Source organism: Aulonocara sp. 'chitande type north' Nkhata Bay, linkage group LG12 (assembly GCF_057382095.1).
Source record: "Aulonocara sp. 'chitande type north' Nkhata Bay isolate Kocher_YH1m ecotype deep benthic linkage group LG12, A_spYH_male_GT1.1, whole genome shotgun sequence".
NCBI classification, from domain to species: domain Eukaryota; kingdom Metazoa; phylum Chordata; class Actinopteri; order Cichliformes; family Cichlidae; genus Aulonocara; species Aulonocara sp. 'chitande type north' Nkhata Bay.
In genome coordinates this window covers 14325281-14335620 of record NC_141355.1, presented here as the reverse complement: position 1 = coordinate 14335620, position 10340 = coordinate 14325281, and the positions used below count along the sequence as shown (strand labels likewise).

Below are 10340 nucleotides of genomic sequence, written 5' to 3'. Positions count from 1 at the left end.
CTTTACATATCCAGTCATCCACCCATTCACACACACATTCACACACTGGTGATGGCAAGCTACATTGTAGCCACAGCCACCCTGGGGCGCACTGACAGAGGCGAGGCTGCCGGACACTGGCGCCACCGGGCCCTCTGACCACCACCAGTAGGCAACGGGTGAAGTGTCTTGCCCAAGGACACAACGACCGAGACTGTCCAAGCCGGGGCTCGAACCGGCAACCTTCCGATTACAAGGCGAACGCCCAACTCTTGAGCCACGATCGCCCCAGGGGATGCAGGAGGAAGGGGAGGGTGAAGGTGGAGTGATGAGGCCTCGGGGCTCTGTCATTAGGTCGGTGGCGGAAAGGAAGATGACTGCCCCGAGGACAGAGGAGCGACAGGTCCCGGTGGGACAGCGACCGCGACCTCCCACTCCCCTGGGTCTGTACGGAGACTGGTGGGACGTGTCAGTTCTGTTAGCCCACCCCCCAGCCTCCCCCCTTGCTTCAACACGCTCTCATAACCTCTGGCTATGGCTGAGCTCGAGAGTCTAACCTACAGAGAGAGAGAGTGAATGCGTGTGTGTGGGTAAGCAAGAGTGAAGTTGAGACTGAAAGAGAAAGGCGCACAGAGCATATCCATGTAGCGCACGGGTCTTCCTCCGCCATTGTTTCTGCATGCTTCAGCTGCACCTCAGCTCTGCCTCGTCCCCTTCATTTATCATTCTGCAACATAAAGTGCTGCCACAGCGTTATAGAAACAGCTGCTTTTTTCAGGCAGCCACGGAGAATGGGCTGCTCCCCAGCACACAAAGACACTCCTGGACCCAAAGAGAGTGTAAAATTGGTTGGTGAATGCAAACCTTTTTCCATGCTGAGAGGGCTGACCACGGGTGTCACTGTCGCGGGAGACATTGTCATCACTTCTGAAGACAAATAAGGATCCATATCAGCCGAATTGGGTGTACAATGAGTGGCTGGGGCACCGGTGAGATTGGCCTTGTTCGCAGTCAAATATGCATAACTACAGCTGCCGCGCATCATACTCTCTTGAGAATTCATATCAAGCTGTTTAAGCGGGCCTTATATGTATGAATCATCCGAGTCGAGGCATCTGTAGCTCTGTGCTCTACGGCACAATGCATTGTCAATTTGCCGAGTCCAGAGCCAAAGCAAAGGGAAAATAAACCATGTCAGTGCTCTATTAGGGGTCATAATGCAGTCACTAAGAGGCTGTGGTAAGGCCACTGAGTTGACTCGAGGTAAGCGCCGCGGGGCCATGCAGATACACTGCCGGTCGGTTCAGGGAGAGGACCAGATGTGCCGTGCCATGCTTTGCCATTCCGTTCCATGCCTTAGAGGCTCCACGTGAAGAAAAGGAAATTTTGTAGAACCGGTTCTCTTCCAGCTGGAGAGATGAGATTTTACACTCCACCAACCACATGACAGAGAAATGTTTGTTGTGCGTGTGTGGGTGGGTGGGTGTGTGGGAAAAAAACAGTGGAAAGTAGACAGAAAGAAGCAGTGAGGGCATCAGACAACTCCTCTGCCAGACCTCCCAGGGCAAAATGCATGCTTGAGTACTTTAAGTCATGAACAAAATAGTTTCGCAGTAACATTAGCTGCTACAATGGAGAGAGAATTTCCCTTTCAAGATTAAATACACAAACACCCACGTACACAACGCATGTTGCAGCCTGTACAGACAATTCCTATATTGTTCTTCTAGAGTTATTTGTATCTTGTGTGGAAGGTAGAGCTAAAAAAGAAAGAAAAGAAAATAGCGTAGGGACTAATACTGCAGGATTGCACGCAGGTATACATACTGATTCTCAAAGTAGCTGCTTCAATATGTTTGCTGTAAACTGGCTAATTATATGGCTGGTAGAGGAACTTAGACCCTTAAAATGACTAAAATTAACAAAATCTCTCATATCGGCATGGACAGTTACTTATGATAGTACACTGAAAAAGTTCTGTGACTGCGGTTACATATGCAGCTCGTTTGTTATTTTACTGTAGTCGGTAAAATAAAGGCTTTGTGATGTATTATACAGTGTCCTGATATGTTTTTGTATTCATAAAACATGTCTTTAAAGGTTTGTTTTTAACTGTAGCTCAAATGAATTTAGTTACATTTTGTCCTTTGACACTTTTCTGGATACATTATTTTAATTTTAAGTGCACATTTCGCATGTAATGTCATAAAACATCACACATTTGCATCTTGCATACAGTGAGGAATTTGGTTTCATTTATCTATTTTTTTTTTTTTTACATATTTTAACACACATCTCACCTACTTGACTGATGAACATGAGGTGAAATATGTCACGTGTGTTATGTGGATATGTGTAGCCTTATGCAGAGCAAATAAAGTCTTTTCGCGGGAGTCGTGCAGTGGGCATTTCAATCTACTTTCAGCCTATACAAATGTAAAGTCCACAGAGATTTAGAAAATATTATTAACTGCATTGCTGCTGATAGTGTAGCTCTTGAAATATAACATAAACTGTGGTAACATTACACTGCTTTATATACTGTGATATAAAGGGACATGTGTTAGGGAAAAAGGATAGCAGATTTTGTTTCAGTTCATCTTTCTGTGGAAACCAGACAAGCATGAATTCATCATTTTTCACATCTGACTCCCTTGGCTGGACCAGGCATCCTTAAATCAAACCAATTGGAAAAGAATATATTTTAAAAATATATCTAAATATATTTATATGATGATGCAAAATGACCTTTCTTTCGCTCTCGACCTGAATCTCCTGGGAATTTGTAGGTGGTCTCAATAATGTAGCCGATGGTCTTTAGTGAAACAGCAGGTTTTTGGTTTGCTCTGCGGTGTGTGCGCGCCCCTCTGTCTGTTTGACACATTCCAACACTGCAGCTTTCTCCAGGGCTCCTAACTACCAGTCAGTCGCCATGGTTACAACCATATCCATGCCAGCTCTTCACACTCAAAGACATATTTGTTTGGCTAGTGTAGCTACGTTCCCGACACAAAAAAAAAAGGAAAAAAAAAACACAGCTTTTTAGCATAACACCTGCTAATCTTGGGATTTAGCTCTTTGAAGAGGATTGCTGATCAGAAATTCAAATATATTATTTGAATGCTAATCTGAATGCTAATCCGCAGCCCCCGGGTCTTAGAGCATCCTGTCTTTCAATAACAATGTTTATTTTTCATTTGCTTTTTTTTCCTTTCTTTTCTTTTTTATCTCCTCTCACCCCTGCGCCACCTCAATCCCACCGCACGTTTAGCTCTGCAGTCCATTCCCTCAAGGAATACCGCGCTCATCTTTTAAAGTATGTGACAATTTGAGAGTATCAATGATTCGGAGTTCCCTGGAGAGGAGGATTATTATCATTCGTTCTGATGAGAATTTGAGTTGACCGGTAAAGTGCTTGCTATTGATCCTGCTCTGCTGATCTATCCTGCTGCGATCGTTCAGCCGCCACTGTCTTCTGATATCAGTGAACAATGTTATACAGTAATTAAAATCCCCAACTAGCTCTTTAAAAAACACTCTTATGAAATTATGTGAGCCATATTTTCATCCATCTTCCTTTCATTGTGTGTTTTTTGTCTGTGTCTCTCCCCCCCCCTTGCATTTCTTGGCTTTTTTCCTAGATCTTATCTGCATGTCTGTGTATCTGTGAGGCCACATGATAGCACGTAAAGCAGATGAGTGGGCGTTCTTTAAATTATCTTTAAGTTCAGATAAATAAATGCAAAGGAGGAGGAAAAAAACTGAAAAGATAATGAAAGATAGACAAGCCTAAAATGTATACATCCTTATAAAAACTCTCACTGCTTATTGACCCTTCTAAGTAGTTAACATCTTTGCTATCACTGTATACGCTTGTGCAGTCAGCAGACTCATTCATGTTTGGTGTTCTTTAGACATCTGTTTCTATGGTGCTGACTTTTGTCTCGGTTGAGACGCGGACACAGAGAATCAAGGGCAGAGGGATCACAAACACATGGATCCGGATCTTGTGAACGACGTCTAATTCCCGGTTGCCTCACATTCACTCGCTCCAAAGTAATTTTGGGCTTAGGCCGAATCTCTGATAAGTAAACAGAGACCCCCTTATGCAACCATCCTCAGTCACAATGATCTCCAGATCATCTCTGTCCATTAAAACCTGGGCAAACACTTTACTCCACACCAATATACTAAAGACTGGAGGAAGAAAAGGATGGGAAGCACATAAGGGCTTTTTTTTCTAGACTTTCCCAGATTGTCTCTCTTTCTCCTTTTTCTACCTTTTAATCTAGTATCTTTGAGCCCTAGTAAACTCCTCAAGATGGACATTGCTTGGTTTAGGGTGGAAAGGGGTCAAGCTCCACTGGCCTCCGCACAGAGCTGTGGAATTTTTCATTAGTGCACAGCTGGGTCACAAGTGGCTCCAAAGCCGTCTTAATATTGTGTAGGCCCACAGATTAGGAGCCGGAGAAAAGAAGCCGAAGCGCGATGCTCTCCACCAGACCCTGTCTTTGCATATTTGCAGACTTGTGCTTTTGAACACCTCATATTACTGTTTGTTTTATTTCTTAGACCCAGAACCTCTGGGTCAATAGTAATTATAAAGCCCTCCAATCCAAATGTTGTTTTTTAACCATTCCAGCGCTGAATCTGAAAGCCGAGTCCATTTATTTTCTTATAATGAAGAAAGTAAAGTGTCTTAGACCGTGTTTCAAACCTCTTGTAATTATGCACATCATGATTTAATCTAATCTGTGTTATTTTACTGGACGTGAGATGCAAATTGTTTTCGCTGCTGCAACTTTTTCAAATTGACTGTTGCTTACGAAGAAAAAAAAAGCTAAACTGTAGTCATATAACATCTGATAGCCATTACACTCACTAGCCATCGCTCTCGCCGTTCTGCTCGCTCCCTCAGAAGCAGCAGTCGATCGCAGTCCTGCATAAGCACTATAGTCCCCTTCACCTCACGCAGATCAGCCTGGAAGGAGGACGGACAAACAGCGCTATTAAAACATATACAAAAAGGGTGCGAGTGATTTTTACGGGTGTCTCAGCAGGAGCAGTCCAGACTTGCTTCTCGTGTCTGTGTCGTAAAGCTGTCAAATCTATCAGTGATGGCTTCTTACAGGAGGCGGAATAAACCGCCTTTTAAATTACTGTCTTTTAAAAAAAAAATGTTTTTAAAGAATAAGTAAAAGAATAAATCTCCAAATCTCCAGTGTCATAATTTCTTCACTGACACTGTCACTCGGGGGCGTGTGACCATATTGTTTGCTCTGAGCTCTAAAAACCGTACTTAAATGCGATGTTGCACTCATTTTACATACTCAGGAAGACCAGCTGTCCAAACAGCATCGTGTGTGCTCGCCTGCTTACTCTTGTATTTAGATGTGTACTTAGCCTCCTCTGCTGCCCAATACACTGTCCTTTTCACTCCATGAGCTTTGTTCTACCTGTGTGGCAGCGGAGGATTATTTCCACGCTGTTTTCCTAGTGACTCATTAGCAGATCGGTGTAAAGGAGAGAGGCACTGGGTAAACTGATGCTGCAAGACAGAGCTTGAACACGGCATGGCACTGACTCTGTCGTATGCCATATAGCTTGATACCACACAGCAGAAACGCTCGTTTTCAACGAGAGCATAGTCGAGGAAAACTGAGACGTGGTCTGCATGTTTAGAGGCAGTCTGTTCGAACAACACGTTCTCTCTTAACTGTATTTCGGGATTTGCGTAATCTGTGAAGAGCACGGCGCATGGAATGAGATCATTTGAATAATGACTTAAGGGTTAGGATTTCTTTTTGCAGCTGTGCAGTATAGCCTCACACACAGATATGCCTGGGATGTCCGTCTAGTCATGGGGGGGTGCGGGGAGACTCGTCTGAGGAGCCGTACATTCCAGCACATAGGAGCTCATGCTGCCATAGAAATAAAGTGGCCGTATTTATTTTCACAATAGTGGACATGTGGGATAGATGATCCTGGAAACATTTGACTCCACATTCACTGTAAGATCCGCCTTTTTTTTTTTACAGATTTAGTGTAGCTCTGTTCAGCAGCTATTATCGCGCACGCTCCCTCTGAGATGCAGGGCAGGTGCATATATGCATACTCGAACACATCGAACACCTCTTCCTGCTATTATCTTTGCTATGCCAAGTGCAATCAGCTTGTCTCATTCCTCCCCTGTGAGCTCGCATGCTCCGGTGCTGCGCTTCGGTGCAGGAAACAAGCAGAACCCTGTGGCCAGAGCTACGTGATGAAGAAGGCACCTTTGGGCCATTAGTGGTGTACACATTTCCCGTTAATGTGTTTTACTTTTACCTGCTGGGAGTTTAATTAAAAAACAAAGAGCCTCAATTTAAAGGCCATTATTATGCTAATGTAGTAAGCACGGGATGGTGATTAAGCAGCTTTTAGAGCTGACTGGAGCTGGCCTTTGGGAGCAGAAGCATGGCACTTTTTATTTGGCTTCATTACTCTCCATGAATCTATGCTCCAAAGAGAAATGCTGATACTATGAAACAAGGTCAGCCACAGAGGTTGTTTATGCAGACGGCATCATCGCTACTACTTTTTAACACTTTACTGCTCACGCAGGCCGAAAGTTTGTTTCAGGCTCCTTTCATGGTGAAAGAATCAATGACACTTTATCTGCTTTACACACAAAAATATGGTGCGTTAATGTACAGGCTCCCCCTTATTCGAATCTGCTTTTATCATTAGGCCCCTCTGCAAGCAATCAAACACTCGTATCAGCCAAATTCAGATTATTTTTAGGCTTGTGTGTCTGCCACGTGCAGAGGTCAGCGTAAATGTACATAGCAAAGTAATTTTCACAATGCTGAGACGAAGTTGAAAAGGTTTGCCGTCCTCCCTTTCACATGTAGCTAAACATCTGGGGATCAAATGTTTTCTTCTATGGCCAAAGCTCTTGATACAGTTGCTACAAAACCAATTATCCCTTATTAAGGCGTGTCTTGTGAAAAAAAAAACTAAAATAGTGGCTGTTCAACAGTTTGGAAAGTCTCTGCTGTGACGGATTAGTTTGGTGCTTTTCAGACAGCAAACAGGACAGAATATAATCTGAAAACGTGAAGGAGAAACAAGCTTTTCGTTTGATACACTAGCTGTTTGTCAAGATAATTCTTTGAGATCCGCGAGAAAATAAATATTAGATAAAACAGGGCTACAGCATGTTACTGTAGCATTAGCGCATCAAAAACAGATAAGCTCTGTCCTTTTGACTCATGTTTGGTGGATTTTAAATTTGGTTGAACCAAGCTAACCATTTCCACAGGTAACTGACTTCTCCTGCATTTAAACAGAAATCAGAGTCTGACCTACAAACCTTGGTCAGTGTAAAATGTTATTGCTAGTAACTTTTTCCATATCCATTTCATTCACTGTGATGGAAAAGCCAGTGGAGCGGCAACTTGCAACAAACTTGCATTCTTTCTTATTGCCAGCAGGGGGCAACTCCACTGTTTTTAAATAGAAGTCTGATTCTGTGGAAGTGAGTGAGAAAAGGACTCTACTTATCACTTGATTTATGACCTAAGGAAAGACTTCCTCAATGATTTTATCACCTCAATCGCTAGTTGCAGCTGTGTTTGAATACATCACGACGTTTGTTTTTTATATTATGAGCCCCATTAGATCAAAAGACAACAAATATCATGTTTCGCTGGGAGAGGTCACAAAGGCTACTGCTATCTTTTATATATTCTCTGGTTTTATCCTGGTTTGTGCTGTAGTATTTCTGCTAATGTAGTCTGCCTGGACACTGGTTCTACTCACATACTTCGCTTTAAAGTAAAAAAAAAAGAAGAAAAAAAAAGACTTATTAGCAAGAATGTGAATGAGCATAACCACCAAAAAATCTAAGTGAACTAGTCTGCCTTGAAAGTAAAAAGTCCTGGAAACATGCTCATCAGCTGTGTCAGGCAGTCTGTGAAATGACTGACTTGAGCTTTAGCCAGTAAGTCATTTTCTCCATCCCGTCCGGAGGGCCCTTTCCTGACCTGGCTCACAGGCCTCATCTCTCACCTCTGCATGATTGGCATGGCCACAGGTTTCCTGCCCAAACACGAGAGCCCATCTTCAAAGTAATAGCTTACAGCTGCTGCCGGGATAATCCTCATCCCCTCTGTCTTTGAAGGGCTGTGGTGACATAATAGCTCTGGCTGTTCTTTCCTAAATTCTTCTGCTGTCTCTCAGAGTGTTGTTCAATAGCAAAAGGGGAGTTAGGTGAGACTATTGCACGTGTTGCTAAATGTAGCGTGATTATCAAGCAGCATAAGCAGCTCCATACTCATCCCCTCTGCCCCCCTCCAACCTTCTCTCTTATTCTTCTGGTTTCCTTTTATCCCATCCAGTCCTCCTGATGCTTATCACTGCAGCAGAAGCATTAAATGTAATGTCTGTAGAAGGGCAATCACTGGCAACATGTGGTGAGAGCTTAAGATGTTGTCACACTTTAAGTTGCCCATAATCTGCTCAAAGGGAGCGTGGATAGTTCTCCAAAGCGCTTGCAAAAACAGAAAGGATAGAAGATGAACGACACAGAGGCCGACGTTTCTCAGCTGCACTTTACTCACTTTAAGTGTTCACTTGTTTCTGGCCTTTGCCCACTTTATAATTGTTCTTTTTGTGTGTGTGTGGAGGGGTTGGGGGGTTGGGTCCTATCTGCTGTTGTTGATGCTGCATTTTGTGCATTTTCTTGCAAGCCTTACAAGCCTCAGCAGTGTGATAATCTGTCACGGAGAGAGAGCGACATCCTTAGAAAAAAAAAAAGAACAGACAAGGGATTACAGGTATGTGGACACAGGATTAAAAAGAGGGATGTAATGATTCCTCCGGGAGTGAGGTATGTGCTGAGATGGCCTCTTCTTTTCATTTATGAGTCCCGTCCCGGGGAGGCCTGGGTAAATATTGACAGTTCTCTTGGCTTGAGATGCAGCCATTGATCCACACGGGAGGGTCTCATCACTTGATCTGTGCGCTCAGGTGTGGGAGGAGGAAAGGCGGGAGCCGGGACGCGACTGTCGCGCTGGTGGTCCCCTTTGTGGTGTCTTTTTATACTGATGCTGGTTCACCTCTGCAACACTGGGAGTCAAGTTACCGAAAGCAGCTCAACGTCCAGAAAGTGGATTTTAGGTGGATACAAGCTTTAATGTGATTGGTCACTGGGATCAGCTAGAGGGACAAAGTGGTAATTGATCACTTAAATCAGTTCAGGTCTGATTTTCAGTCGCAGCTACATCTTCTTTGATATCTTTAATATCCCTGTAGATCAGTGCAGGGAGCGGTGTCTCTTTCTTGGTGCAGTTTCCAGTTAAATACCGCCTGTTGATATGTTTTTCTCTCTATATATAAAATAATCATTTACATCTCCCTCTCTGTCTCCTGTTGGCAGCGGCCTGTTCCTCAAACCACTAATCAGGTAATGTTAGGGAGGTTGAATGGCGTGCCTCCCTCTGGTCAACCTTCACTGCTCACACAGTGGTGTTGTTTTAAAGAGCATTCTTTAGCAGCTGAACTTGGAAAGGTATTAAAGTGGGATTAGGCTCCTCCACAATCCACTGCTTGTGTCATTCAGGGAGTTTGTGTTCTCCGCTGCCACCTCCCCACTCCTCCTCTGTTTGATTGTGGCTAGCCGCAGGAGTGGGACTGACTGTGCCTTTCAAAGGAGAGGGGTAGGGTTAAATCCCTAGTCCACTGCTCCCTGCTAATTCTCCTTGTTCCTTAGAGAAGGATTTACTTCTGCTGCCAGCTTCTCAAAGGCCTTCTCTGCCCATCCGAAAAGTCGGCGTTGCCTTCCTGTGGAGGTGTGGTTGCCATAGAAGGGGCGTCATGCATGGCTTTTCCATCTGAACCCCACTGAGAAAGGGGACCGGGGACTGAAAACAGGCAGAAAGTCCGGATTAGACCCGAGGACAAAGCAGGACAGGAAGATTCCAGAAGGGACGAATGGGAATTACAGCAGCAAAAATAATGCAAAGTGACAGAGAGGGGAAATAGAAAAATAATGGCTTACAAGATTAGACTCGGCAAAGGAGAAAGAAGAAAGGAAAGAGGGCTGAATGAGAATGTTTTCATCTAGATGAGAAGATTTTAGAGAGCGGTCGTAGGTGAATACGGAGTGCTGGACATATCAAAACCGCGCTAATAAGTCATTTCCTCAACTTTTTGCGCTCTCTCTGAGCCTAAGCTGGCAACCTTTAGCCAAACAGACTTAGAGCTGGGAACTTTGTCTTGACAAACCCATCGCCTCCTTAAGATGAGCCCAGCCTATAACGATCCTTCTAAAACCTAGAAACTGGCCTATTAATGCGCCGTTTGCGGGAATAAGTCAG

The 10340-nt window shown here is 44.0% G+C and overlaps 1 protein-coding gene across 4 annotated transcripts in view; it reads left to right on the top strand.

Annotated features, from left to right (window-relative positions):
• Positions 1 to 10340, top strand: part of lmx1bb (LIM homeobox transcription factor 1, beta b) — a 53625-nt gene that overhangs the window by 31329 nt on the left and 11956 nt on the right. The window lies entirely within an intron of this gene.